General features: G+C 42.3%; 1 protein-coding gene and 1 non-coding gene across 6 annotated transcripts in view; both read left to right on the top strand.

The window, feature by feature from the left end:
• Positions 1 to 26686, top strand: part of Kirrel3 (kirre like nephrin family adhesion molecule 3) — a 560323-nt gene that overhangs the window by 80656 nt on the left and 452981 nt on the right. The gene's annotated exons all lie outside the window — the stretch shown is intronic.
• Trnaa-agc (transfer RNA alanine (anticodon AGC)) lies at positions 22742 to 22815 on the top strand. Its single transcript has one exon. It is a non-coding gene; the product is annotated as a tRNA-Ala (tRNA).

The following is a 26686-nucleotide window of genomic DNA, read 5'->3' as shown; positions in this document are numbered from 1 at the left end:
ATCTCATACTGGGAACCAGATTGCACCAATTCATCAGTACTCATGAACCATAAACTTACAAGTGAACAATGTTGTGTGGGAGTCAGATCAGGGATTGAGGTGCTAAGAAGTTTGGAAAGATTTTTTTATTTGTAGGTTTTTCATATTTTTTTTTGCATTTTTATTGTGGTGAATATATATGGAACACAAATTTTTACAATGTAACCATTTTAAGTGTACAATTCAATGACATTAACTGCATTCACAATATTATACAACCTTTACCACTATTTCCAGAACTTTTTCATCACTGCAAACAGAAACTCTGTCCCCACTAAGTAATAACTGCCTAACAGCTCTAGGTAACTGCTCATTCATTATCTGTTGTTATGCATTTGAATGTTCTAGATATCGCATAGAAATGGCATCATACATTATTAGTCCTTTTTTATCTGGATGATTTGATTTAGCATAATATTCATTCTTATTGAAGTCTGTATCAGAGCTTCATTCCTTCTTATGGCTGAATAATATTCCATTGTATGGATGGACCATATTTTGTTTATCTAATCATTTTTTGTTTATTTAATCAACTTCAACACTTGAGTTATTTCCACCTTTTAGCTATTGTGAATAATGTTGCAATGAACATTGGCATACAAGTTAAAAATGAAAATTTACATCCATAGGTGTCCCTGCAGGAGCAGAGGGAGAAGCAGACTGGGAGAACATCCTTCCTCCCTTTGATTTTGTCCTGAAGCTGGAGAATCAGGCTTATGGATAACATGGGATGCTGGGTTAGGCATATCACCTCTTTAATCTTTCATCTTCTTTTTACAAGTATGAGAAGGTTGGACTAGGTTGCTTCTAATGTCCTTTGCAACTCTAAAATATCTATTTGTACTTAGAAAAATACAGCTGATGTTCACTCTAAGTTGGAATATCACTAAATTGGAACATCCCATTATATGATCTACATTAGAAGCATTTTCTGTTTGTTTTACTTCATAATGAAGAACAAAGTCTTCTGCAACTGAGCCTCACAGCCTGGCTTTCTATGCTGATGAGTTGAGTCTGAAGCTCTAGTCACTGTCTCAGAGAATAAAAGGTCTCTCTCTCCCTCCCCAACCCCCCCCCCTCTCTCTTCCTTGCCTTTGCATGTTATATCTTTAATGAATGGCTCTCAAAGTGTGCCCCAAGACCAGCAAGCAATGCCAGCATTACCAGGGAACTTGTTAGAATGCATATTCCAGACTCTAGATGTATTGAATTGACACTCTGGGAGTGACAGCAATTTGTGTTCTAGTAAATCCTCCAGCTAATCTATTGTATACTAAACCTTTAGAAACACTAATCTATATGAAAATAGCATATGCTAGGATCAGGTGATCCAAAATCTCCAGTTTCACCATTGATGAGCCACAAAGTCTTAAATTAATGTACTTAATCTCCAGGCCTCACCTGCTTTAAAAGTAAGATAAGGATCACTCCTCCTGTGTGGTACTCCGAGTGTCATTAGAGTACTATTCATCAGTGGGTGTGAAAGTGCTGTGAAAATGTGAATGTATTTTACAAATGACTAGATTTTTTTTTTACTTATTCATTCATTCAACAAATGTTCATCATCTCCTGTGTGCCCAGCCCTGCCCAGGTCTGGGGATAGAGCAGGAAGAGTCTAGATATAGCACCTGCTGTTAGGCAGCCTATATCTAGCCTTTGTAAAGCATTTTCTTTGTGTATTTGCGAATGGTTATATGATCCATTTCAAGATTAGGTTCAGATCTGTCAAGAGACTGAGAAAATGTGAAATGCTCTTACCTGAGAGAAAGATCAGCCTATGTCAGACATAACAAAGAATGGGTTGACTGCCGTGTGACAAAAACAATATCAGCTACCAGGAGAGAATTTATGGAGAGATTTAAGCAGGGCCTTGCTTGATGAGGGCAGGAGACGTGGATGAGTGGTACCTATGTCTCATCCAGCTTATAATGCTGCAGTTCTATCCTCTTCATGTAAGTCAACAATTCTGGCTTCCTTAGACAAGACTGTATACTACAAAGAGTCAAGTAAAACATTTAACTCCTGAGCTTTTTTTCTGAAACATGATTGGACAAATCTCTGCCATCGGAGATACGGGTCTAATGACAACAGACACTTCTCTGATTGATGGACTCCAAAACAAACTTTTAGAATGAGGATTTTGATCAGCCACTATCATTGAGAAGTAACTGCCTTTTTTTTTTCCTTTTGAATCCAGAGCTAAAAATTCAATTTCCTAATTTTTATGAAGAGAAATGAAAAACATGCTGGGGGGGAAAAGAGTGGCTCAGGAGAGTTATTGGACTTCAGAAAACCCTCAAAAATCTTTTAATGATTTAAGTGTAATGGAATCAGAAACATACTGATGAAATTCCCCTTGATATCCACATGGTGCTTACAGATTCTGGAAGGAAGGTTTCAGCAAATGAAATCTGCTGTGTTTTTTAAAAAAATTTTTTATTTTATTTTATTTTATTTTTATCAAACCCAAACCATTTGAGATGCCTGGTGAACTTCAATATGGTGTAATCACATCTTTTCATAACAATCTCTTTTCCCCAAAGGCAGAAGAGGAAGCGAAGGCATCGGTTTTTAAGCTCAGACTTTGGGGGTGTCAATTTATAATACGCCTAGTTATTTGTGATGTTTATGCTGACCCACAGATGTGCTGTGAATGCACAAAATTAAAATATTAATTGTCTGATCTCGAGCTACTTTTCAACATACATTTGGCAAGACTTGTTGCACGTTCACTTCGAAAACAGTAAATTTCCAAGCTGTCATAATATTGAGGTCTCATATGTATTACTTACTCTGCATAATTAATTGTAAAGTGATAATTTGTATACTAAGATATTTTCATTCAAACGTGAAAGTGAGTGTTTCAGCATCTTTGCCTCCGTTAGGCAGAAGAAAAAGTGAAATGGCATGTGCTACCAGGCACTTTCAAGGTCTCTCCTTCCTTGAGGCCATGTGACAAACCAGGTGAGGAATCTTCATCAGTCTTGGCCTACCTGTCGTTACCCTACCTACCACCTTCCAAGGCTCATCTGTTCTTGAGGTTCCTCCTGGCTGTTGGCCTCCTTCCCTCTAAATTCCAGTGGCCCCCACAGTTTCCCTGAGTTCTGCAATCTCTGTAATCCTTTCTGGTGCTTACTGTGACTGTAAACTCTCTGAGAACACGGACCATGCTTCATCCTTCTGAATTTTCCAAGTCCTCGTGTAGAGTCCTAGGAATGTAACAGGGCTTGGTAGGTATTAGAATCCCAGTGGTCTACAGCAAGAATTATTTCTCTCATTCGTGTCACAAATAGGCCACAGGTCAACTGTGACTCTACTCCACATGCCTGTTCAATTAAGGGGTCTGATCACAGGAATAATACCTACTCTCACACATTTCCTTTCTCACAATGGCAGAAATTGGCCAAACCAAATCAGACTCAAAGTACCTGCTCAAATGTTGTCTATGTCACGTTCTCTTATATTCCACTGGCCAAAGCAGATCAAAGGTCAATGCCAGCCTGAAAAAAAATAGTTCGGAACAAACTATAGTCAATTAAAGTACTGCTGATCCAGTGTACTACAGGAGAACTCTTCCTCATTAGCATGCTGCCTAGCAAGGAACTGCCTCCAAAATACTACATGAGGTGTCAGTCACAAGAGGGCCCCTCTGCTTTGCTGGCCTCCTGGTCCATAGGCACTCTGCTCTGCTAGGGACTTCTAATATTCCTGTTTGTCCTCTTCCCAACCAGACTTGAGAGGAGCTGTTTTGTTTTGTTTTCTTTCAAAAAAACATACTTTGAGGTTCCAATAACAAAAAACAGACTCCAGTTGGTTAAAGCAATAGGGATTTTGCTGGTTGATGTAAGCAGACATAAGCAGAAGTCTAGAGATTGACCCTATTCAGTGAAGGCAACCCTCCCCCCCCATTTGTCCTTGTCTTGGTCCCTTCCTTTTTCATGGGTTGTCTTTTTCCCAGGCTAGTCTCCTTGTGACCAACAGCAACCTAGATGAGACACTTCTGCATTTAGATCTAGTGGGATAGAGCATATGACTTTCCATCCTTTCTCTTAAGAGCAAGAAGTTCCCACACACCCTTCAGCATCTCATTGGTCTAAATGAGTCACTAGGTCCATTCTGAATCAATCATCAAGGGGGATTGGCTAGTCCTTAAGCCAATCAGGCTTATCAAATAAGCTGATTTTCCTAAAGACTGTTGCTTCTATTCAATGAGGGGAGAGATGGAATGGATTTAAAGGAATGGACCACACTCCCCAGCCATGTTCGGAAAACATGGTATCACTTGCAGTAAATAGTGATCCCAACTACTTCATGGAGAAAGGACATCAGACATTGGGAAAGGTGAACCCATCTGTCCAGCCTCTGGTACAGGCATAGGAGAAGAGCAGCTTTGTAATCTTTGGGTAGTTAAAGCTAGAGGTCCATTCTAAATATCACCTGCCTAAAAGTATAACTTTTGTTGACTACATGTGCTTGGCTGAGAGTCTCTTCAAGGGAGCTGGGGTTTGTTAAGGCACTATTATCACGGCTGATTTGAGTGACTGGTGCACCCCATATGTCACCAGTCAGCACCCATCCTGTGTCATCACCATCAAATAGCATTACCATTTATGATAATGAATGGCTAGAGTGACCAAGGAAACTCATTGCTGGGTTTCATTATCACAACAAGTACCTATTGGCTATGCTTCACCTGCCAGGCTGGTGGGAATGGAGGGAGAAGCTGGTAATTAGGTGGATGCAGCAGGCAGCTTTGTGGTGCCTCAGATTGGAAACTAAGGCCCCAGAAATGTAATGAATGGCTCAGGCAGGAGCCCCACGGCTACCCAGCATGGTATCTTGAAGGAAGGCGAAGCTCTTCTCCCTTTCCCTGTTCATCAGGTTCTTATTTCAGACTAATAGACAAGATGAGTTATTTCTATCTCAGAGCTCATGGTGAGTTGCTTGTTTTGTATGTGTGTATGATGTATTCTTGTTTGATGCCTAGTGCGAGAGGCACTCAGGACTGGGGCCCTAAGAAGTGCTGAAATCTTTACCTGAATCTGCTGGAGGAGTGTGAGCTGGCAAGGGGTGATCAGTGTGGAGCGAAGTGAAGGTCACAGATATTTGGAGGAAAAGGGATGAGAGTGGGGAGCCAGGACTAGCTCAGGGCACATATGGGCAATACCTACAGCTACCCAGAGCTACTCTGGGCCAGGATAGCTTGCTCAGAGGTAGGGAATATCTGCATATTTCCAGGGAACGTGGCCGTGCTCCTCCTGTTTGAGCTTTCTCCTGTCTTTCTGAAAGGACTTCCTGTGACCTTTTCAGGGTCTCAATTCACTTCCTCTAGGCCTCTGGAGTTGGCCTAGATCTTGCCCAAATCATCATTTGGATCTCTTTGTGTGAGTGACCAAGGAAACTCATTTCTGGGTTTCATTATCAAAACAAGTACCTACTGGCTATGCTTCACCTGTCAGGCTGGTGGGAATGGGAATGTGAGGTTGGCAGCAGTTCTTCAGAGCTTTTTCCCCAGTCTCTACTGAGCTGCCCCAGATGTTCTTATTAACACATCCCACCAGTCTCTGGGATCCAGAAGAGCACTGTCCTTCCCAATAGAATCTCCTCTTTCCTCCTCTCCCTTCCTACTCCAACACTTCCTGGGGGCTTGTCCACATGTCAGATCCTTACTCTTGCGAAGAGGAAGAAGGGGCACAACAGAAATCTGTGCCAAGCCTTGCCTTCTCTCACAGCCAGTGGCCAGCAGGACCATGGAGGTAATTTAATGGCTGGGCAGTTTTAATAGTAGAGTCCCTGCTCCCTCTCTGCAACAGAGCACACATTGCATTGGGCCATATGGAGACTTCACCAGCAGATGCACTGGCGGCTTCCCTCTGTCTGCAAAATCTCTATTAGGTTTTTTAATTAGACAAATGTCAGTGTTTTATTCGGGGTGGGAAACTGTGTTCTGAGTTTGACAACAATGCCATTTTCAAAGAGTCTCGGCATGGTGACTGCCTTTTCTTTGCTTGCCTCTTTCCCACCTTGTTCCTCCTACTTGGGGAAACCATATCTGAAAATATGTCACAAGCCCTGGCATTACCATCTCCACCCTCTCTCCCTCTGTCATCCCTTGGAGCTTCATGTTTCTTGTTGCTCCTCCGTCTCTATCCCCTTCTGCCTCATCTCCTCCTATTTAGGAGGAACCCGCTTCCCCATGGAAGATAAAGATGCAGGAAGAGTCACTGGCCCAGGACAGCTGCAGAGGGCTGTTACAAAGCTTACCCCCCTTTCCTGCTGGCAGTGGGAACATGCATCTTTATGTCTTGTTCATTGCTAAGCCCAAGGACCTAGTCCAGGGTCACTCTTGGGTTTTTCTGCTATTGACATCATCCACCAGGAAGGATACTTAGCAGTGTGACCTCTACCAGATGCATGGGGCCTAAAGTATTGGGGGTTCACTGCATCCATCAGAATAAATATGCAGATTCCTGGAAGATGGCATGTTATGGCTTATACATTAGAATACATAGTTTTGTTGGGGTTTTGACCTTAGCCTAGCTGTCTTATTAGCTATGTGATTTTGAGTCGTGGAGTGACTGAAAAAAAGTGCCCAATCTCCTTATCTATAAAATGGGGATATTACGATTTATTTCATGGAATCATCATAAGAGTTAATGAGTTACTTTATGAAAATGCCAACATGGAGCCTGGGCCTTAGACAGCTCTTTGTAAATAGTAGCCAGACTTTTCATTAGAACTACTCACTAACTCATGAGTCTGACCATAAACCTTTCCAAATCCTTGTTATGCCCTTTGTTGCCCATACAGACAAACCACAAAGCTCTAATCAGGGACTTAGTAGTCTTTTTTCCCTGCCAGTTCCCAACACCAGAAAGGCCTTATGATTCCCCAGGTAGGTTCTTCTCTGCAGCCAGCCAAAGTGCTCCTTGGCTGAGCCCTGCCTCTTGTACATTAAAGCCTTCCTTCTCCAAGGGGCTGGGTATCTATCCCATAGCTGCCCCTTTCCCTCTCAAGTACTCCAAGTCACCTCCTCCAGGAAGGTCTGGGATTGGTCTTTCCAAAGCCCTGGTGCCCCTGGGAGTGCAAGATTGAGTCATCTGTCAAGCCTAGGAGAGGTGAAGCACTGTAAAGAAATACACGTCTAGTGATAGACTTGGAGCTGAGTTAGGTTTGTTGCTTTGAGTTCAGATAGACAATTTAGGCAGATTTTAATGACTCTGAAATGTTTTATCTTTTACAACCCCTGGAACTGCTGCTCTGCAACCTTAACAAATTGCCAGCTCTCTATCCCTCGCTCCTTGTCATCTTCAGTTAATACAGGGTCCATTAGGAGTTGAGAAACTTATTATTGCAATAAAAAAATATACCCTATCCATATCACAGACCATATATCTGAATCTTGCATAACTCCCTCCCAGGGATTAATCCATATTTTAACCAAGTATTTTATAATGGCAATGCTTTGGCTCCATGCACAGCCACTTCTGTGAACGCTGAGGCCATAATGGTGAAAGGTCACCCATGAGGTCAAGGTCCTGTGTCTCCTGGGTTTACGGAGAACAGAGGGAATTTCCCCCTCCTCTGTCAGGATTCCCAAGAGACCCCTGGCCTGCTGAAAGAGTCAATGACTTCAGAGACTGGTGCCATTGTGACTACATTCACAGGAGCTTGTTCTCCATTGCTCATTACCCCTGGGGTGCACTGTGGGGGTGCATTTCTAAACTTGGAACACCAAATTATCATCAGAATCATACCCTGTGAGTTGGAACTGAAAGAACAGGTTGTTGCCTTCATTCTGTGGGCACTCTGGGTGCTGGACATTATGCCAGGGGCAGAGATCAAGAGATAGATGATCTCTTCCACGAGTCCTGGCTCTCTTGCCTTGGGAAATCCCAGGCTAGTGAAGAAGTTCCTACTCAATCCCACAGCTTCACAGCTATGATGTGAAAAGCCCTAGGCTGGAACCTGGGTTTTAGTGTACACCTCCCACGGATTCTTTCCATCCCCACCCCATCCCTGGATACTTTCTACTCAGGTCTTCACATGCATGCCATTTCTTCAAAGATGCCGACTTGTTTCCCCTCATCCCCCTGACATACAAATTAAGTCCCTGATTCTTTATGGCCAGAGTGTTCTACATCTTCATAGTGCTCCTCCAGACTGCAGTTGGGTAGTTGTGAGACTTCTTGTTCAGCTTTCATCTCCCTGTGTAGATTAAAGATTCAGTAAAAGCTGGAACTATTCTGTTTCACCTGTTCTGGAATCCTTGATTTCTGGTATAGAGGAAGCACTTAAGTACTTGTTGAATGAATTAATGAAAGTGTGATTTTTGAGCAAGTCTCTTATCTCTTCATCATATCTTCAGTTTTCTTAATAGCAATAATAGCAGCCAATGCTTCAAGAAAAATTTGCACTGTACCATAAAGTACTTTAAATAATGATTATAATTAGCCTTTGCAACAACCTTATAGGAGAGTCATTATTTTCTCCTTATAGTATGCATGAGAAAACTGAGGCTCAGAAAAGTTAAGTGATTTTCCCAAGGTCACGTATCTGGTAAGTGATAGACCCCAGGTTTGAACCCAAGGGTTGGCTCCAGAGCCTTTACTTTGGTCAGACAAAATGGTCATAAGGATCACTTTAGCTCTTGGTTTCTATGAAATTAGAAGCTACTAGTTGGAATGTCTACCTAATGTCTACACATTTACCAAATGCATTTTATGTGCACTGGTGATACAGGAGGATATTAAAAAAAAATCACAAAGATCATCCTTTCATGGAATTGATATTTGGAGAGGGGAAGCAGAATCACGAATAGCATATTTTGTCTGTTAGATTCTGATGGAGTATAAGGTGGGGACAAGGCAGGGAAGAGGTCTGGGGAGTCTTGCTGGTGGTAGTGCAGTCTCATCTGAGGTGGTCAAGGAGGGCTCCATTAAAACGGGCCTGATGAGAGCTGGAAGCCTGCCTCCATATGCTAGAAGAAAAGCAGCCCACAAAGAGAACAAGCCAGGCCCTCAGAAGGAGAGGATGGAGAAACCGAGTTCGATGTGGCTGAAGCAAATGCCAAGAGAGAACCTGCTGGTTTTGCGTGCATGCAGCTCCATCCCCCATTCCCATTTCCCATGAATGAGACTTGTGCGTCTTCCCACTAGACCAAGAAAGGGATGCACTCACCTTTGTATCTCCAGGCTCTAGCTCTGAGCCTTGCCATAGTTGGTAGCCAGAATACTTTTTGAACAAATCATAGAAGAGCTCCACTATTTTTTTTAATTTTTTATTTCTTTAGTTCTCTGCTTTCCCACCTGCCCTTCCAGTGAAATGTTCCTTGCCTGGCCTCTCATCTGTGGGTCATCTTTTTCTTATAGTACCCCGTGTTATGTGCCATTGGAAATGATCTTGCCATTCAATTTCCTCTCTATCACAGCCATCATAAAGTGTGGAAGAAACTATGAGATTCTTTGATGAAAATAATCATAACTGTATTTGACACAGATAATGATTTGATAAACTTCAGACCTCTGCCTCTACTAGGGGTTTGATGGGTGTCCTCACTGTGGACTTGGGAGACATCTGGAGCTCAAACATACTGACCGTAATTGATCAGTGAGGGCTTCTGGGGGAGAGTTAAGGAACATTTCCAACCAGCAGAGAGGTTGCTTTACTCTCTGATAAACTCTCAATTAGAAATCCAAATAGTCCGACAACGACAGCGATCCTGATACCATCTATTGATAGACATATTATTATGTATCACAAGGAGCAGATTAGTGTGTGTGACCATCTGGCAGGTAAGGCTGAAAATCAGGTAGTTCAGGACTCCTTACTGAATGTGATTCCCTCTTCTCTTTGCATGTCCAAAATGACCAACAGTTTTTCATGATTTTCCTCTATCACATAGAAATAATCACCAAGCAGAAAATACAGGATTCAGCCAAACCATTCTGATTTCCCTTTGTGGGCCTCAGAGGGCAGAACAATCCATGATGAACAAAGCAGACATCCCAGATGTCTCACCCTTCCTGCTGCAGAGGAGAGCTTTAAGCGTCTAAAACTCTCAGGACCTAGTTTGTTTCATAATGTGTGCAAATTCACATCTTTTGATTTTTGGTTTTTTTATTTGTTTGTTTGTTTTTCTTCTGAGATAGGGTCGCACTAAGTTGGTTGGGGCCTTGCTAAGTTGCTGAGGCTAGCCTCAAACTTGTGATCCTCCTGCCTCAGCCTCCTGAGTTCCTAGGATTCCAGGTATACGCCACCACATCTGGCACATCTTGTTTTTAATACTATTCCTGATTCTTAGTGAGCATAATGCTTCCATACCTGCTGAAAAACAGTGAAAGGAAAGGAAGTGTAAGACAAAAATGCTGCTTTTCTTGGCAGGAGAATCCCCATCCTCTTATCTGATGGGAGATAGTGAAAGTTAGTGGGCAGTGGCAACTGGGCAGTAATTTTTAAAGTCCTTACCATCTGCCAGGGGCTGTAATGTGCTTCTTCTGGAGTCATCTTGCCATTGATGCAGATGGTCCCCGTCTTACGATGTTATGACTTAAAACTTTTCTGCTTTACAGTGGCGCAGAAGTGATGTGCAGTCAGGAAAAAAAAACCTACTTGAAATTTTCAATTTGGTTCTCTTCCCACGCTGAGAATAAGATAAGATCCTCTCTTCAGATGGCAGGCAATGCCACCGACACCACAGTGCACTGTTGCTAAACTAGGATGTCCAGTGAGTTAGGTGTGTATGAGGCATTTTCAACTTACTGTATTTTAAATGCATAATCGATGTCACCCATAGTGAGTCAAGGAGTATTTGTGCTTCCTTCCCCTGAACCTATTTCCCTCTCTTCAGAAATGACTAAAGATCCTGGTTCCTCCCGATCCCTGCCTGCCCCCCTTTTAATGCTTCATTTTAACAAAACAAACAACAGCAGAAAGTAGCTTTGCGACCATGCCAAATAGAATGATTTTGATTTCAGTGACTGGGAGCCACATCTTTGAACATCCTGCCTCTTGAGTGGTCAGCAGGCAAAAAGGGGGGCCCATCAGAAAGTCTTCAAAGGCAGTAGGGAGCATGGAGAGAAAAGAGAGCCTGTGTTTGAGGGAAGGATTCAGAGAAGAGCTGGACAGGCTGGCCCCTGCTGCCTTGTGATGGCAGCCCGGGGCTCCGCACACCTCCCAGCCTTGAAGTCAGCCTTCCATTTTGTTCTACAAAGCATCTGCTTTGGCAGATAAAGTGATTTTTGACCTGGAGACCTGAACTGACAACTCTGTAGACAAACCCCTAGCACAGTGGCTCTGCCTCTCAGCCCGTTTCATCTCCTGTGTGTGCTCTCGCTTTGCTCTACAGCACCAGGGATTTTGCACAGCTGGCTGTGGACCAGGTGACCCCAGGAGCACTTTGAGGGGCCACATCCCCACTGCAGCCTCTCCCTGTGAGCTCCTTAGCCATCGGCACCTATCGACAGTCCGAAGACAGGGCTCTGTGTTGTCAGGCTGTGGTGGTGGGCGATAAGTCTGGTGTTTTTAAAGGTTCTTGGCCAGGCAGATTAAACAAAGGTGAGATGCTTTTAATGCCATTCAGCGTGTGGGATGAGGCTTGTGATGTGCATGCAAACCTCACATGGGACTGGTCTGATAAGACCTGCGAAGAAAAAGCTCCTCTTCCCACTCTCTGATCTGTGAATAGCAAATGGTACGAATTGCTTCAGAGGCTTCAAATCTCAATGAGAAGGACATCAAGGAAAGGCCTACCTGTTGGGTGTCCCTCTGCCAGGTTGATGCATTGCAGATCCTTAGGGATGTTTACCTCACAGTGTTGTTTTGCAAATGAGAAAACAGGTCAGCTGAAAGTTTGGGACTTCCCATCACCTCCTAGGAAAACTTTATCAGTATTTGTAGCCTCTCAGCTTGTAGCCCCCTCTAAGGAACATCTCCTTCACTAAGAAACATGAACCCTCATCCGATCCAGTCCCCTCTGTAAGCAGAGTCACGTCCTCAGAGCCCGCCATTGATGGTATGCAGATGACTTCACCATACTTCACATACACTAAGCACAGAGCTGCTCTTGGTGCTAGGGACAACCCTGCCTCCCCCAAATGGCTTTGTCCTCTAAACCATTGCCACAAATTCCCATCTCAAGATGGGCTTTTATACTGTTCACCATTTCTCCATCATTACCATCACCATCACCATCATCATCTGTAGTAAATTATTATATTTTTGACTATTCTTGGAGCTGTCCTAGATACCTTCAAAGAACGTGTTTACAGTATCTATTCTCTGGGGTCTTAATGTCTCAGAGGAATAATAGCATTGATGTTTGTAGACACAAAGAGAATGCTACAAGTATTTAGGAAGCATGGAATAAAAATAGATAAGACAAGATTAAATATGTGCATTATGCATACCTTCTAGCTTGACCCCTGGCCCCAAGCTGAAGCTGTGCTAAGCTGTAGCAGGAGGCAGGTTTTTCTTGGTATAAATAAGAATAGTCTTATAAGACAGATTATCTCTTTTCCTGCTGTCAAAAACATACACTTAAAATCATCAGTAGGAAGCCATCAGTGGCTGAGCTAAGAAGTGTGGCTAAGAAGTTTTAAGGAAATGCTATTAGTAATGACCTCTTATTCATAAAAGATGTTGTGACTGAGTGTCTGCTGTGCTAGTGCTGCTTTAGAGCAAGTCCCTTTTACCAGCTGCACTATGACTACTAGTAGTTGAACTGATTGGAGTCAGAGATGAAATAAACATCAAGATATGATTTCACCAGCCATAGTAAAATAGCAAGTAATCGTGAGTTTGGGGGCCTTTGGCCATAAAAATGTAGACATGTACCTTGCATGCCAATTTAAACCATCTAGGTTTTGTGCCAAATGAAGCTTGAAATGGATCGTCTGAGGTACAGCATCCAAAAGATAAAAATAGTCCTAAAAACTTTACCTTTGTGTTAAAGAGAAACTTCAAAGGGAGCAGTTCTCTTAGAACAAGGCAGTTTGCTCTATGCTATCTTTATAAAATCATAGTATTTTCGAGTGGGAAAGGACCTTCAGGGTCTTGGATCCTAGCCTTCCCTTAATGCAGAATTCCCTGCTTGAGACTCACCTCCAGGCTGGGTTTGAAATGTGCTATCCACCAAAGGCACATTTATTACAGGTCACCCTCTGAAGGGTTAGTTCTGTTCTAGGGTGAACCAAGGGATCGCTTTCATTGCTGTGCATCTGAAAAGCTAATGCAAGTCTACCAAGCAAGGTTCCCAAATAATCCAGTTTCCCCAGAGGAAGGAACAATAAGACTATTAATGTATTAAGTTTTCTTTGATTTAGGATCATCTTCTTATTTTTCCAGCCAAGAGCATCCATTGTTATGGTGACCTATTAAGGTGATTACAGAAAGCATTGGTGGCCCAACATATCTCATTTTCATCATTGTCAGCTTCCTGCAATTGCAACCTTCTGAACATGTCATAAATCCAATAGACCGAGTATCTCCAGAAGCTCAGCAAAGAGGCAACAGCTTTTTTTTTCTTTTTTTTTATACTTAGGCCAGGGATATGAGTAGTAATAAACTCAGCAGTCAAGGCCAGAAATGTGATAATAGTTGGAAATGAGAAGAGGGTTAAAGGAAGAAAAGCAAAGCCAGAAAAATGCTCTGCTCTCCTTGCTTTGCTGAGTTTTCAAATTCATTAGCAACCTCAATTATTCAATTCCTCAGTTTTAATCTCTAATTAAACACTGCCACAGACACTGTATCTATGGAGGGTTGAATTTAAGTGGCCTCTTTTTAATAATTGTGCAACTATGATCCCTGCATTGTTAACCTAGAGGGAAAAAGGAGGAAAAAAATTATAAAAAGAAAAGAAAGAAAAATGTGAATGCCTAAACTTCATACCAAATGGTAATTGCAGTGGGATATTATTTTCCCTCTAAATATAGCAAAGATGACTACAAGGCTTCCAGCATTTTTCTATAATAATTTCCTAAATCAAAAGCATATTTGCTGACAAGAGAGTGCCTTACCACAGCTATTCTTTTTGGAATAATTAGACAAGCAAGAAAACAACAGGCAGGTACAATCTGTTGCTGAGTGAATGATACTGTTTTTTTGCTTATTTCACAAGGTTGTTGGACCCTGGGCTTCCTTTTTAAAAAATATTGTTTTGATGAAGTAATGCAATAAATATAGACAAAAACATTGGATGGTAGCATTTGGGAAACCAGATTTCTGTTTATTTAACAAAAAGGCATTTCTGAAAGATGAAGGCGTCTCCACATAGCCTCAGAAGGAGATATGACTAAGACAGTAAGAGGAAAAGAGAATACAAAATTGTACATCTTCCATGATCATTTCATCCCAAATATTGGAAGGGAGCTGTGTGCCCTACTGCTTACCCAGCATTCTGTACACTTCCTGATACCCTGCTTTATAGTTGTTGTTTTTGCTGTTTATCTGCCTCAATGGATTGTGGACTCAGGAGCAAAAGGAGTATGCCTTCTCTTGAACCTGTAGGAATTAGCACCTTGCTGCAGAGAGCAAGTACCAAACAAATGTTTGGGAAGCAAGTTTGCTACATGAAGATGGTATAATTATGAGTGCATTCTTTTAAATTTCTTTACATACAGCCTTAAATGAATTTCATAAGAAGCATACATTTTCAAGTCATGAATAAATATATATGGCATAAATATGAGTATACATGTGTGGGCAGACACATATTTCCAATAGTCATATTAATTTGCTCCAAAGAATCAGACTGTGTGGAAGCCAAAAGTTGTAAGCAATGGGAACCTCTTTCTATATAACCAAGACACAAAAGTATGTCCCATCTGACCAGGAACTAGGTCTCTTTTCTGAATTATCTAGACTCCTCATCACAATGTTTTTTTTCCTGCCAGTGCCAAGGATAGTATCTTTAGGTGAGCCAAATGATGGACCAAGTGATCCCAAAGTTCTGTGCATGCTCTAGGTAAGTGACACCATTGCACCAAGACTCTGGGAGTCTTTCTGACTAAAGGGCAACACATAGGAATTAGAGTGTGCTTTGCAGATGCCAGAGAAATAGACACTGGGGGATATTTGTCATTGTCCCATGGAAGAGAAGAAAGCAGCAGCAAGGCCTGACCCACTGCTCCTGATATGTCCTATACTGCAGGGGGAGTGCAGGTGTCTCCAACGCTACTAATTGATGTCACTTAAGCTGCAAACTTTAGGATGACATCAGTTGTGAGCAACTTTCTTGTTTCAAAGAGGAAAAACAGCTCTTGAAGGAAATTGTATTGAGCACTCTCCAGAGACATGAATTTGAGACTCTCAACTAACAGTTTTCAATCTCTGCCCTTAAGAAGGTTACAACCATGTAGCAGAGATGAATTAGAATTTACAAACCCACATTCAGTGTTAGTCATAAGTATGTCAGCATCATGCTTGATGGCTTTAGACATCCAAGTCATGACCGAAATAAGGTAATGATTCAGATGCTTGGATGAGGTGTCAAGAGCTTTTGGCTCCTCCAAGAGGTTTCCAACAGGGCCACCCAAGCCATCACCCAGGTCACCCAAGCTCCATCCTCCTTCCTTGCTTATCTAGTGTCCATGAGCTCCTTCTGGCTCTTTGAGTCGCCCTCCTGAGAGAAGGAGATGGATTTGCTAAGATTGTGCAGATTTTTCAGACTAGCAACTAACTATCTGTACTTCAAATAGCCTCCTGTTCCCCAAGGGACAGGGCATATCTTTTTGACACAAGAGTGAAGAGGACTCTCTGTCAGCTCTTCCCACAGAAAAGAAAAGGCATGAGAGCTAAACAGTAAAAAGACTCTTCAACTTGAAGTAGATGCAGGAGCTGATCAGCCTGGTTGTTCATGCTGAAGTTTGGTATTTGTCATTGATTTCTACCTTGAGTTTTTACCAGGTTTCTATATTCCCTCTCCTTCTTCTTTTCCAACTTGCCCTTTTTCCTATAGTTTTTTTTTTTTTAAAAAAACAGTTACTTGAGTTAACTTGCAACTGTTTTGAAAGTGTATTTAAATAAGTGCAATGCTTTCCCTCAAATACAATGCCTTGAAAGGGCCCAGCAGCCCTGAAGATATACAATCAATACTTTGCCTGAACCATTGATACCCTTGCCCATCACTTAAATATCATTACAGGAAAGATTTCAGCAAGATCACGGCACATTATACTTTAAAGTTTGACTTTAAAGGATGCCTGGGCTTTGCTGAAAGGCATTAGTAATGGAATTCTTTATCTCTGAGCTTAATTTATTCTGAGGAGAATAGGGCCATTATCTTAAATCTATTTTTTTTTCCAACAGAGAAAACAGGCCTCAGAAGTCCAGCACTTATAAAGAAATCATTGTTTAATTACCTTTATGTTTAACCCTTTGCAGAAAGACAGGGAATGAAAGTGTTTTCTTAAAAATGAATATGCCTTCCTCTCAGGCTGCCATGGATAAGCTTGCTGTTTCTTTTCCTTTTGTGTGGAGGGCAGGGGGGTGGGGGACAGGCAGCAGGGGTCATTGCTTTTCCTACGCTTCTTGCATTTTCACATGCATCAAGGAAATCTTTGAGTAGTTCTGAACCTCAATTGAATTCACTTTCCCCTTGACCATGAGTGAGGAAGGGGTTTGGGGTTTGAAGAATGCAGGAGACCCATTACTGAAGGGGTTCCAATATTCGGCTACTTGCTGTATAGTAGACACATGAGAGCTGCACATTTATACATGTGGGAATCGACACACTCACACACTCACACAGTTAGCTTCCTGACCCAAACAGTATATTTCCTCTGTGCAAAACAACTGGTTTGAAGAGTAGAGAAAGTGATCTTGAACTGACTTTTTTTTTTTTTTTTTTACAAAATACCAACCACCTAGCCCTTTATAGACTATCTGTCACCTCCACCTATCAGCTTGTTTGCTAATCTGAAGAACGATGCTGGTTTTGTATATTTGGGCACTGGATGAATCTCTAAGAAGATGCCTTAAGTCTGGGACTGCTCCTGGTCTCCCCTTGCTTGCTTCTTCTGTTCTAATATGTGAAACTCAACTCCTAGTTTTGGCCAGGCTTGGGGATCCCTTGTGAACTAAATGGTACATTGAATTGTTGTAGAACTTCAGGGGCAGCTGCTTTGCCAACCCTGGTCTCTGTCAACCTCCCTCTTACCTTTGTCACCAGAGAGCACTTGTCACTAGTATTGCTTCCAGAACCTCAGTTCTAGGACTCATCTGGCTGCATATTCCAGCTGATGACAATTGGTGAGAATGGCCTGACTCCAGAGGTTGGGGGACCCAGCTGCAAGGAAGTTTTATCTTCCACTGCATTGTCTCAAACCAGTTAGCCAGAAGAGGAAAAGTAGGCACCATTATAATTCCAGGGATGCAAAGCCAATCTGCCTTCCTAATCGGCTGTGGGCTCTGTGGGCTCTTTCCTTTCCTTTGTCAGGTAAGATAGGTGACAGGCTTTATTTTTTTTTTTTTAACTGCTATTATCAGAGATTTTCTGTTTAGTGGTTACTGGGTCACATTTTACAAGTGCAAATGACTTTGATGACTTTCATTCACTGCTTCTCAGCCACCTTCATGTCTACAAGGAGTGAAAGTCTATAAAGAATTTAGGCTGGAACAGGGGTTGTAGCTCAATTGGTAGAGCACTGGCCTAGCATGTGTGAGGCACTGGGTTCGATCCTCAGCACCACATTAAAATAAAATAAAGGCATTGTGTTCATCTACTATAAAAATATTTTTTAAAAAAGAATTCAGGAAAGCTCCTGTTTTGATCAGCCTCTCTGCATGATCATTATCCCCAAGTCAAAAAGTCTATGCATATCCCAAATTAGTAACACACACACACACACACACACACACACACTTCACAGGAAATCTCCATTTTACATGATTGGAGTTTATCTACTGGTTCTTTTTTTTTCCATCCTTGTGGGTCAGTTAGTCTGTAATCTACTTTAATTGGCCTTTCACCTTCCCTATGACTTTATTATCTGCACTCACAAGGACATCAGGAATAGGAGAGAATTTTTCCCCCTTTTAAATTTCTTCACCTTACAGCATTCCCACTGATTATACAAGAAGGTTCAGAGGACTGCTGAGAAAGGGAGCCTGGATTGTAACCATCAAAATCACCACTTGTCATTTACTCCATGTTCTGAGTTATGTGATAGTTTTTAAAAATTGAATATAAACTTCAAAGACTTGGATTAGTCATATTTCTCAGTTTATGGCACATCATCACCCATCTAAGAACTCTTTTATATATATATATATATATATATATATATATATATTTCCACCTTTATCCTTGGTCCTAATTCCTATATCCCTTCCTTTACCCACAGGTAACCATTGTAATATTTTATATATGTTTTGAATAGATAGATAGATATAATATGCAATATTATATATACACATAATATATGTTATATGTACTACACATATAAAATATATATTTAAAGACATATGGGTAAAGGAAGAGAAACACACACACACATACATTGTATATATAATATGTGTATGTGAATAATTTTAATTTACCCACAGAGTATTGTGTTGCAGATATAACTCTTCTCTATCCAATACTGTTTTTAAGAATTGTTCATGTTAAAAAAAAAAGAATTGTTGGTGTTAGATATCTGCCTGTTCATTGTTTCTAATTTTTGCACTCAGAGTTTTATTCATCCATTCCCTTTTGGTAGATCTCTAAATTGCTTCTAAACCCCCATTCCTGTGGAACTGTGAGAGAGTCCTAGCATTCACACTGCCTGACCAAATTTCTGCATCTTAAAATATTTGCACAGATAATTTCATTAAACAGCACCAGATATTTACACTGACCAGTTTACATTCTGAACACCGGTTTGTGGGACTTCCAGTTTTCCCACATGCTCAACAATCCTTGGTATTCCCCACTTTTCTAATTCTTATTAACCCAATTGGCAAAAAAGTAATGTTTCATTGTTATTTTCATTTTCCTCATCACTAATAAGTCTGCTCCTGAGTGCCACAGTCCGGCTGCAGCAAAATAACCAGGGGGTGACGAGCAACTTGTGTAGATTGATACAGCAGGAGTAGGAGCCAGGAGCCGTTTATTGTAGGACCAGAGCGATATTTATACATTCCACACAGCTTATCTTAATTAGCATAAACTAGATACAGCAGTCAACCAATAAGGAATCTCCACACTTAATGGCTCGCTTTTGTTACTTCATAAACCACTCCCCCTGGCATTTTGCCAGGCGCCATCCAGAATTGTTTACAGACTCTAATACCTGAGTCTTTACTCTCAACCCTCTACAAAATAGGAAGTAGTGGCATCAGAGACTAGAACCAGGGCCAATACAATCTGAGACTTCCCAACATTAAATACTTGATTCTACAAGGCAGTTGTCCACCCCTCCTAACCCACATGAGCTGTGGCCATGCCATGCCTGGTAAGAGCCGAAGGAATTCAGTGACTCCATGTGTTGGATCAGTAGTGACAACCCAAGCAACTACCCCATTCCCAAGCAGTGGCAAAACTGCAAGTCCTTCGCAGGCCCAGCTGCAACTGAAGGTGCTGCCCATCAGGGAAGCTGTGCAGACTCACTGCTTTAACACTTCTGTCAAAGAAGCCCACAAGTGCCATCTTATCAGAGGATCAATTTTATATCAGAGGGTCATTAAATTCTTTTTTATGAGAATCAAATGGGCTTTTGCTGCTGCATGTTGTACGGCCGCTCGTCCGAAACTGGAGATGAAATCAAAGTGGAAGAGATTTAACCAAATTATCCATCTTCAGAAAATAAGCTCCACTGCAAATGTATTTTTGATGTGGTATTGTGCAACACAGAGAGAGGAGAAATAAAAATACTCTAATGGTCCTGTTATATACAAACAGGAGAATGCTGTGAATTTAACCCTCTGTGGGAGCAGTTTCTCTCTTTCCCATTGAGAATGAGGGGCTTTAGGAGTTGGAGAGTTGAATGATCAAGGTACAAAGCTCCTGATGGACTGCACTGAAGCTACTTGAATTGCATATTATCCCCACACACACACACAAGGTAAGAGAACATTTGAGAATAGCCTTTAATTTTCTATAAAAATTTGAATACTTGACATGGAAGCCTCTCCCAAAGTGTGTCTTGCACCCTCACCTTGCAAGACTGACTTTTCCATCATAAAACTTCCCACCAGCCTAGAAAGAAAGGTCAGCAGGCTCCCAGGGTAGTCCTGCAGCCAGATCAAGTCTCTTCTCAATGTGCTCATCCCTTCCAGTGCAGCCAGAGGGTTTGCTTTTTTGTGGAGTTATTTGCAATACATATTCATGAATTTTTTCAAATTTTGATATCTTGGATAATAGGAATAACAGGAAAGAAGAAGTTCAGGAAGTATGCTTGAGATTACTCAGAAACTTGAAGGTACTTAGAGAACATTATTTGCTCCTGCTATGTCCCTGGCCTCTTCTTCTTCTTTTTTTATTGGTTGTTCAAAACATTACAAAGCTCTTGACATATCATATTTCATATTTTAGATTCAAGTGGGTTATGAACTCCCATTTTTACCCCAAATACAGATTGCAGAATCACATCGGGCCTGGCCTCTTCTTAGAATCCTTTGACCTACAAAATCTTTGAGGAGCAAAAGAAAGGAGTCAAAATTGTCAAAAGAAAAAAATGGCAGTGCTTATTAAATTAGACACTGTGTAGAGCTTATGATTATGTGATTGGGGCTACAGAGGAACACAATAATTAAGAAGGAGGAAATGTGTTTGGATGAGACCTAAGTAGATCATTCTAGGGATGAAATGCATGATGAGAGTGATTGCTACCCATATGCAGAGATCACCAGAGTGCATGCTGTGACCATGATATGTCTCACCTGTGCAGAGCCAAGATAATGGGCAGAATTAAAGTCATAGCCATCTCACTCAGTCTCCTGTGCCCTGAATGGTGGACATTGGACCCATGAATAGGTCCCACATATGGCTTTTCAGGGCATCCATACTATCATTCCACTCTCTAGAATACCCTTAGTTTCTGCTTCTCAGATTTTGATGTTTTCCCCATTCTGAGTAAGGATGAGTAGTCTTTAAAAGCATGCCTTCCAGTGGTTCTGCAAAGAACACTGATACCTCAGGAGGATGCCGAGGAGAGCCATGAAGCACATCTCAGGGCCAAAGTCTAATACTGGGAGTACTCAAGAGGCCCTTCTGCCTGGTTCTGTTTTGCTCTCTGGCTCCTCTGCCCGGTTCTGGTTTGCTCTCTGATGCCATCTCTCAGAGATCATTTTTTTTCCATGCAGACCAGCAAATATGCAGCTCTGCATTGGATGATATAGGGTTAGTTTCGTAGGTGTCCCACTGCCTAGCAGTGGATTAGAAGACTCACTGGGTCCTGGGGAGGGTGACTTCTCTCTGACTAATGGAGCCCTTGCCTCTCAAAGGTCCAGCTATGTTTTATATTTGCCATAAGCCATGCATATGCTCTTCAGGGTAAAAAGAATAAAAAGAAAACTATTTGCAAGATAAGTAAAGAGAAATGTAATCCCTGAGTGGGATGAAGGGTGCTTTGAAATGAATGGGGGATAATCCTTTTGTTGTCTATTACAAATGTACTTTATTTCTGCATTATCTGACTATAAGAATATGCCATTCGCTTTAGTGACAAAGCCATTGCAGTTTCTTCTCTTTCTGTTATCTTAAGTGTGGCTACAAGGAGGTTTATTGACTGGGGTCTGAGGCAGCCAGCCCAGTGGGGGCAGCTGGGTCTCCTGTGGCCACTGTGGCTTCTGACAGATTGAGTTTTGTACCAGGCTCAGGATAGCAGTAAAAGGAGGTTAGGGAAGTGACTACATCAGGGTCCAACCCCTACCGGCTTCAGAGGCTGCAGAACCCAGTGCTCTGTGCACAGGGATTTTCAATAACCCGAAAAGTCATAACTCTGTCCCTTGCTCTGTCTGAGACCTGGACTAAAGTCTTTCTTTCATGTTCTGGCATTTGGTTCCCTTAAAGGTATGACAGGAAAATTCTGAGGGCTCGTCAGCCAGCATTACTTTAAATGTTCCATTCTTCTTTCTGCTTCTCCCCTCAAGCCCTCTCTGCTTTCCTTCTTCCATTTTCTTCCTTCTTTTGCAAGAAGGAAGCTCCCTGGGGGAGGCAAATATGTTAGTCAGCTTTTTGTCACTATGACAAAACACCTGAGAAAAACAACTAATGGGAAGGAAGATTTATATTGGCTCATGGTTTGAGTAATTTCAGTCCCTAGTCATCTGGCTTCGTTGCTGGGCCTGAGATGAAGCAGAGTATCACTGTGGAAGGTTGTGGTGGAAGAAGGCTGCTTGCCTCATGGTGTCCAGGAAGCAAAGAGAATGAGGAAGGGGCAAGGGACAACAAACACCCTTCCAAGGCACACCCCTAGTGACCTACTTTCTCCAACTAGGCCTCACCTCCTCCAGTTTCCACCCCTCCTGATAGTCCATTTCAATAATAAACCTATAATCCATTGAAGAGATCAGAGCCCTCATGCTCCAATCACTTTCCCACTTCTGAATATTGTTGCATGGGAGCCAAGCCTTCAACACATGAGCCTTTGGAGGACAATTCATATCTAAACCATAACCTCGGGTATTATGGAAGCACTAGGACTGGTCACAGGCTGCAACCTTTGGGAATGGAGAATCATTTTTCCTTGGAGGTACTTACTTTTAAAGCTCAGTCTTAGGTGTGGGTTTGTAGTTCAGTGGTAGAGCACATGCCTAGCATGCACGAGACCCTGGGTTCAATCCCCAGCAACAACAACAGCAACAAAAAGAAAAAAGCTTCATCTTTTAGCTGTTAATCTATCAATTATCCAAGAGGGCTTTGGAGTTGCACACCCTCCTGAGACAATGGGGAAACATAACGAATGATCTTGATATTCACCCGGTGTCAGTAGCTACAATTACTCCCAGCTTAGTACCTAGAAAACTTAAAAGTATTTCTCTGACCATTGATCAAGAAAATATATACAATGGAGGGACATAGGTAATCATGTCACTGTATTGCTTAAAAGACTCCAGTAACTTCCCATGGTCAAGGATATAAATGGCACTCTGTGACATGACCTGCAGAGTCCAGCCCCAGTCTGGCTGGCCAGCTTCGTCCAGCACTACCCTCTCCTGGTCTCTTAGCTCTTTGCTGTCTTTGCCTTGGGAACTTCTGTATGCTACTGTCTGTCTAGAATGTCCTTCCCTCTCCCTCCCCACACCCCGACTGTCTAGCCACCCTCATCAGAGCTCAGCTGATATATCACTGCCTCAGGGAATCCCCTGGGCCCCACTGAATAAATAGGACCAACCATTCACTCATAATACCCTGAATATCTTTATTATGCTTAACGGGTTTAAAATAAGAACCAGCAGGAGAATTAAGTGCTTGTTAGGGTGCTCCAAACTGGAAGGTAAGCTCAAGAGACGGGGATAATGCCAGCCTTGTTCAGTATGATAGTCCTACACCTAACACTGAGCTGGCTCATAGCTCAGAGGGCATAGACATTTGCAGAGCAAAGAAATGAAATTAAGATAACTCCTGCTTTCTCTTGCTCGCATATTTATTTCCTCCTTCATCACCTCCCTTTACTCCCTTAGAAGGGAAGCAGGAAGCCTGAATCCCAATAGACCTCTGAAAACACATCATCCTATAAGGCCACCCAGACATCATGATATAGACATGTCAGCCATCAAAATATATTTTGTCAAGTTTTCTAGCTGCACTGGGAATAATTCTTCTTGGGCTGCTTGAACCTCAGCGTTGCCATGCCCCTCATCTCATTATCTGCAGTTCATGTAAGAGCCCCCAGAAAATACTGAGTCACACAAGGTCCTGGGGTAGACATTTTTGAGAGAGCTCATTGTAAAGGTTTGTAGTGTGCCTCCCGAGAGCTTACTGTTTCAGAGATAGAAAACTGATTCCAGCAAAAATAACCAGAATATGCTGTTGGCAAGATTAAAACATGGAACTATGAATGCTAAAGTTATTTGTAACATACATAGTTTAATAATTGTCTGAGTTCATTTGCTGTTGCTAAAACTGAATAGACCAGGTAATTTAGGAAGAGTGTGAATTTATTTAGTTCAAAGTTCTAGAGGCTGGGAGATCTCCAACAGCTTGTCACTGGTGTCGGGTGAGGGCCTTCTGGCCACATGGTAACATACTTATAGCAAGTTGCTAACTCATAACTCTCTTCCTCTTCTTAGAAAGCCAGTAATGCCATTGTGAGGGCCCCACAATTATGCTCTCATCTAATCCTAATTTCCACCCAAAGCCTTCCCCCCGCAAATACCATTTATATATCAATTTGATGATTAGATGTCCAGCACATGAACTTGGGGGGAATATATTCAAACCATAGCAATAACTTTTTTTTTAAGTGGGAAGGAACATGTATAAGTACATTCAGAAGTGGGAAATGGAGATTAGCCAGTTAAGAAGATTTGACAATAAGAATGTGAACCTTCTAAATTTCTGGGGGAAAACAAATTATCTCACGATGATCTGGATAGCTAGACCTTAGGTGGGATTGATTGCACTCAAGTCTAAAACTTCTAGGCTTTCATGTGGCTAGTTCCATTTAGGACATGAGCTCAGCAACAAATTCAGTAAAGTGTCCCCAATAAATGCTAATAAGTCCCAAGAGGAAACAGGGGCATCCCCATGCATACCAAATGCACTCATTAACATCCCTGCTATTATGAAGAATAGCAAAATGACCTTGCAATCATTAGAAGCTTAAAAATGCTATGACTTAAGTTTAGAGGGACACAAAATACATTGTAAAACCTAATTAGTGTTACCTTTGCTAATTGCTGCCTAGCACTGAGTTGGATAAAATAAATGCATGATGGACATTCCAGGGCATCAGATGTAACCCCATCACTATTTTTAAAGGAAGTGAAATTACAGGAGAAGAACTATTTAGAAAGGTGTTTTTTTGAGTTGCCGTGAGTGGATTGAGGGAAGGGGTGGGGAGCATGAGCAATAGGTGTGTTTATTTGCATGAATCCTAAATGCTGAAATTTTCTCCTGAGAACACTGTTCTTCTCCTATCCCTCTCGAATGTGAATGCAGGGATACCAGACAATGGGGGAAAATTACTATAGCGCCAAAATCCAACCCCAGCATGAAAACAGCTGTGCGGCGGGGGTGGGGGGTGGCAAAATCATATCCCACAGGCAATTAGAATCTCCGGCATTATCCCTGCCTGAATCTGCAGTGAGGATGGCAGACACCAGTCTGTCCATGTGCAGATTTGTCCACTAGATAAACGCTACCTGTGTCTGCCTCTTGTTCACTCTTGAAGGGGGCCCAGTGAGCTGCATGCACTGCCATGGAGACGTGAGAAAAGTTTCCCATCTGGGGATGTCCTGGCCATAGTGCCAGGGCACTGAGCAGTTTCCCTTTATCTACTCCACTACTGCAGATGAAACCAACAACAGAAAAAAGGTTGAACCTCTAACCACACCCAGCAAGCAGCACGTGTGCACACACACACACCCACACCCACACACAGAGCTGGGCCTTACTCCCAGCTGTGCTCAGCATTTGTAATAAGGTTGTAAAAGTGAAATCATTTTCTCAGGCTTGTCATTTTTTTCCCTCCTTAAAGATAAATGATAGCTGATTCTTCCAGGAAAAAAAGCCTGCCACTTATACCTCTCTCAGGGCCCCTCCCGAGTAGATCCTAAATGGTACAGATTAAAATCAAGTCATAAAATACAGCTAGCAGTCATAAAGATTGTTGAGAGCTTTGTTTTCCTGCTGGGTTCTGAGAGGAGTCGGGGTCCTGTGAGGTCCCTTGACTTCGGCCTGGGCAGGAGGTGAGAAGGAGACAAGGAAAGCAGAGCAGGCAGATACCGCCCTCAGTCAGGGCAGCCCTTTTTTACCAACTTTAAATATTGAAGTTCCATGTAGAATTTCATTTGGGAAAAAGAAGAAGTGTCCTCTGCCAGAAATTGTTGGAAGATCACCAAGAGGCCATGGAGGACAAGGGAGGCCATGTGACTTCCCTCCAGCTGCACTGAGACACTGGGAGAGCCAGGACCAGAATCCAGACCTCTTGCGTGCAGGTGGAACATGGAAGGAAAGGGGATGTAGGCCAGCTGTTCATAAAGTTAGTAATGGCATAGAATTCATGACAATAGATGTTAAACTCTGACCTTATTTTTGCAGAGATTCTTAGGTATTTTTAGATAAGATTCATTTCCTTGGGCTAGATTTCTCAGGGACCATGCTCCTCTGAAATAGTCAAGGATAACAGGGAACTCACTGGGCCAGGGAGCAGGGGGCTTAGATGGTGCTTCTGCTGCTGCTGCCCCAACATGACCTCCAACACTGCCCATGCTCTAGGGATAGCAGATCCTCATAGCCATTCTTCTTTCACTCAGCCAGCCAGGACTGGATTCTAGAAGCTGAATTGTTTCTATGCAGTTACTGGAGACTGTTCATTTGTCTTGATTGCTAGACCACTTGGCTTCTCTGGGTTAGGTTTCTGCTACCCAACAGTGGCAGGACTAGCAAGATAGACCTACAGCTAGAACACCCCATGTCACCAGCCAAGCAGTCCCTTGCTTGGGACTCAGGCAGTGGGACTCTGTCAAAGATAGCAGCTGCTGTGCAGGACTTTGGTAGGAT

This window comes from Ictidomys tridecemlineatus, chromosome 4, assembly GCF_052094955.1.
Source record: "Ictidomys tridecemlineatus isolate mIctTri1 chromosome 4, mIctTri1.hap1, whole genome shotgun sequence".
Lineage (NCBI taxonomy): Eukaryota > Metazoa > Chordata > Mammalia > Rodentia > Sciuridae > Ictidomys > Ictidomys tridecemlineatus.
This window is presented reverse-complemented; position numbering and strand designations above follow the sequence as displayed.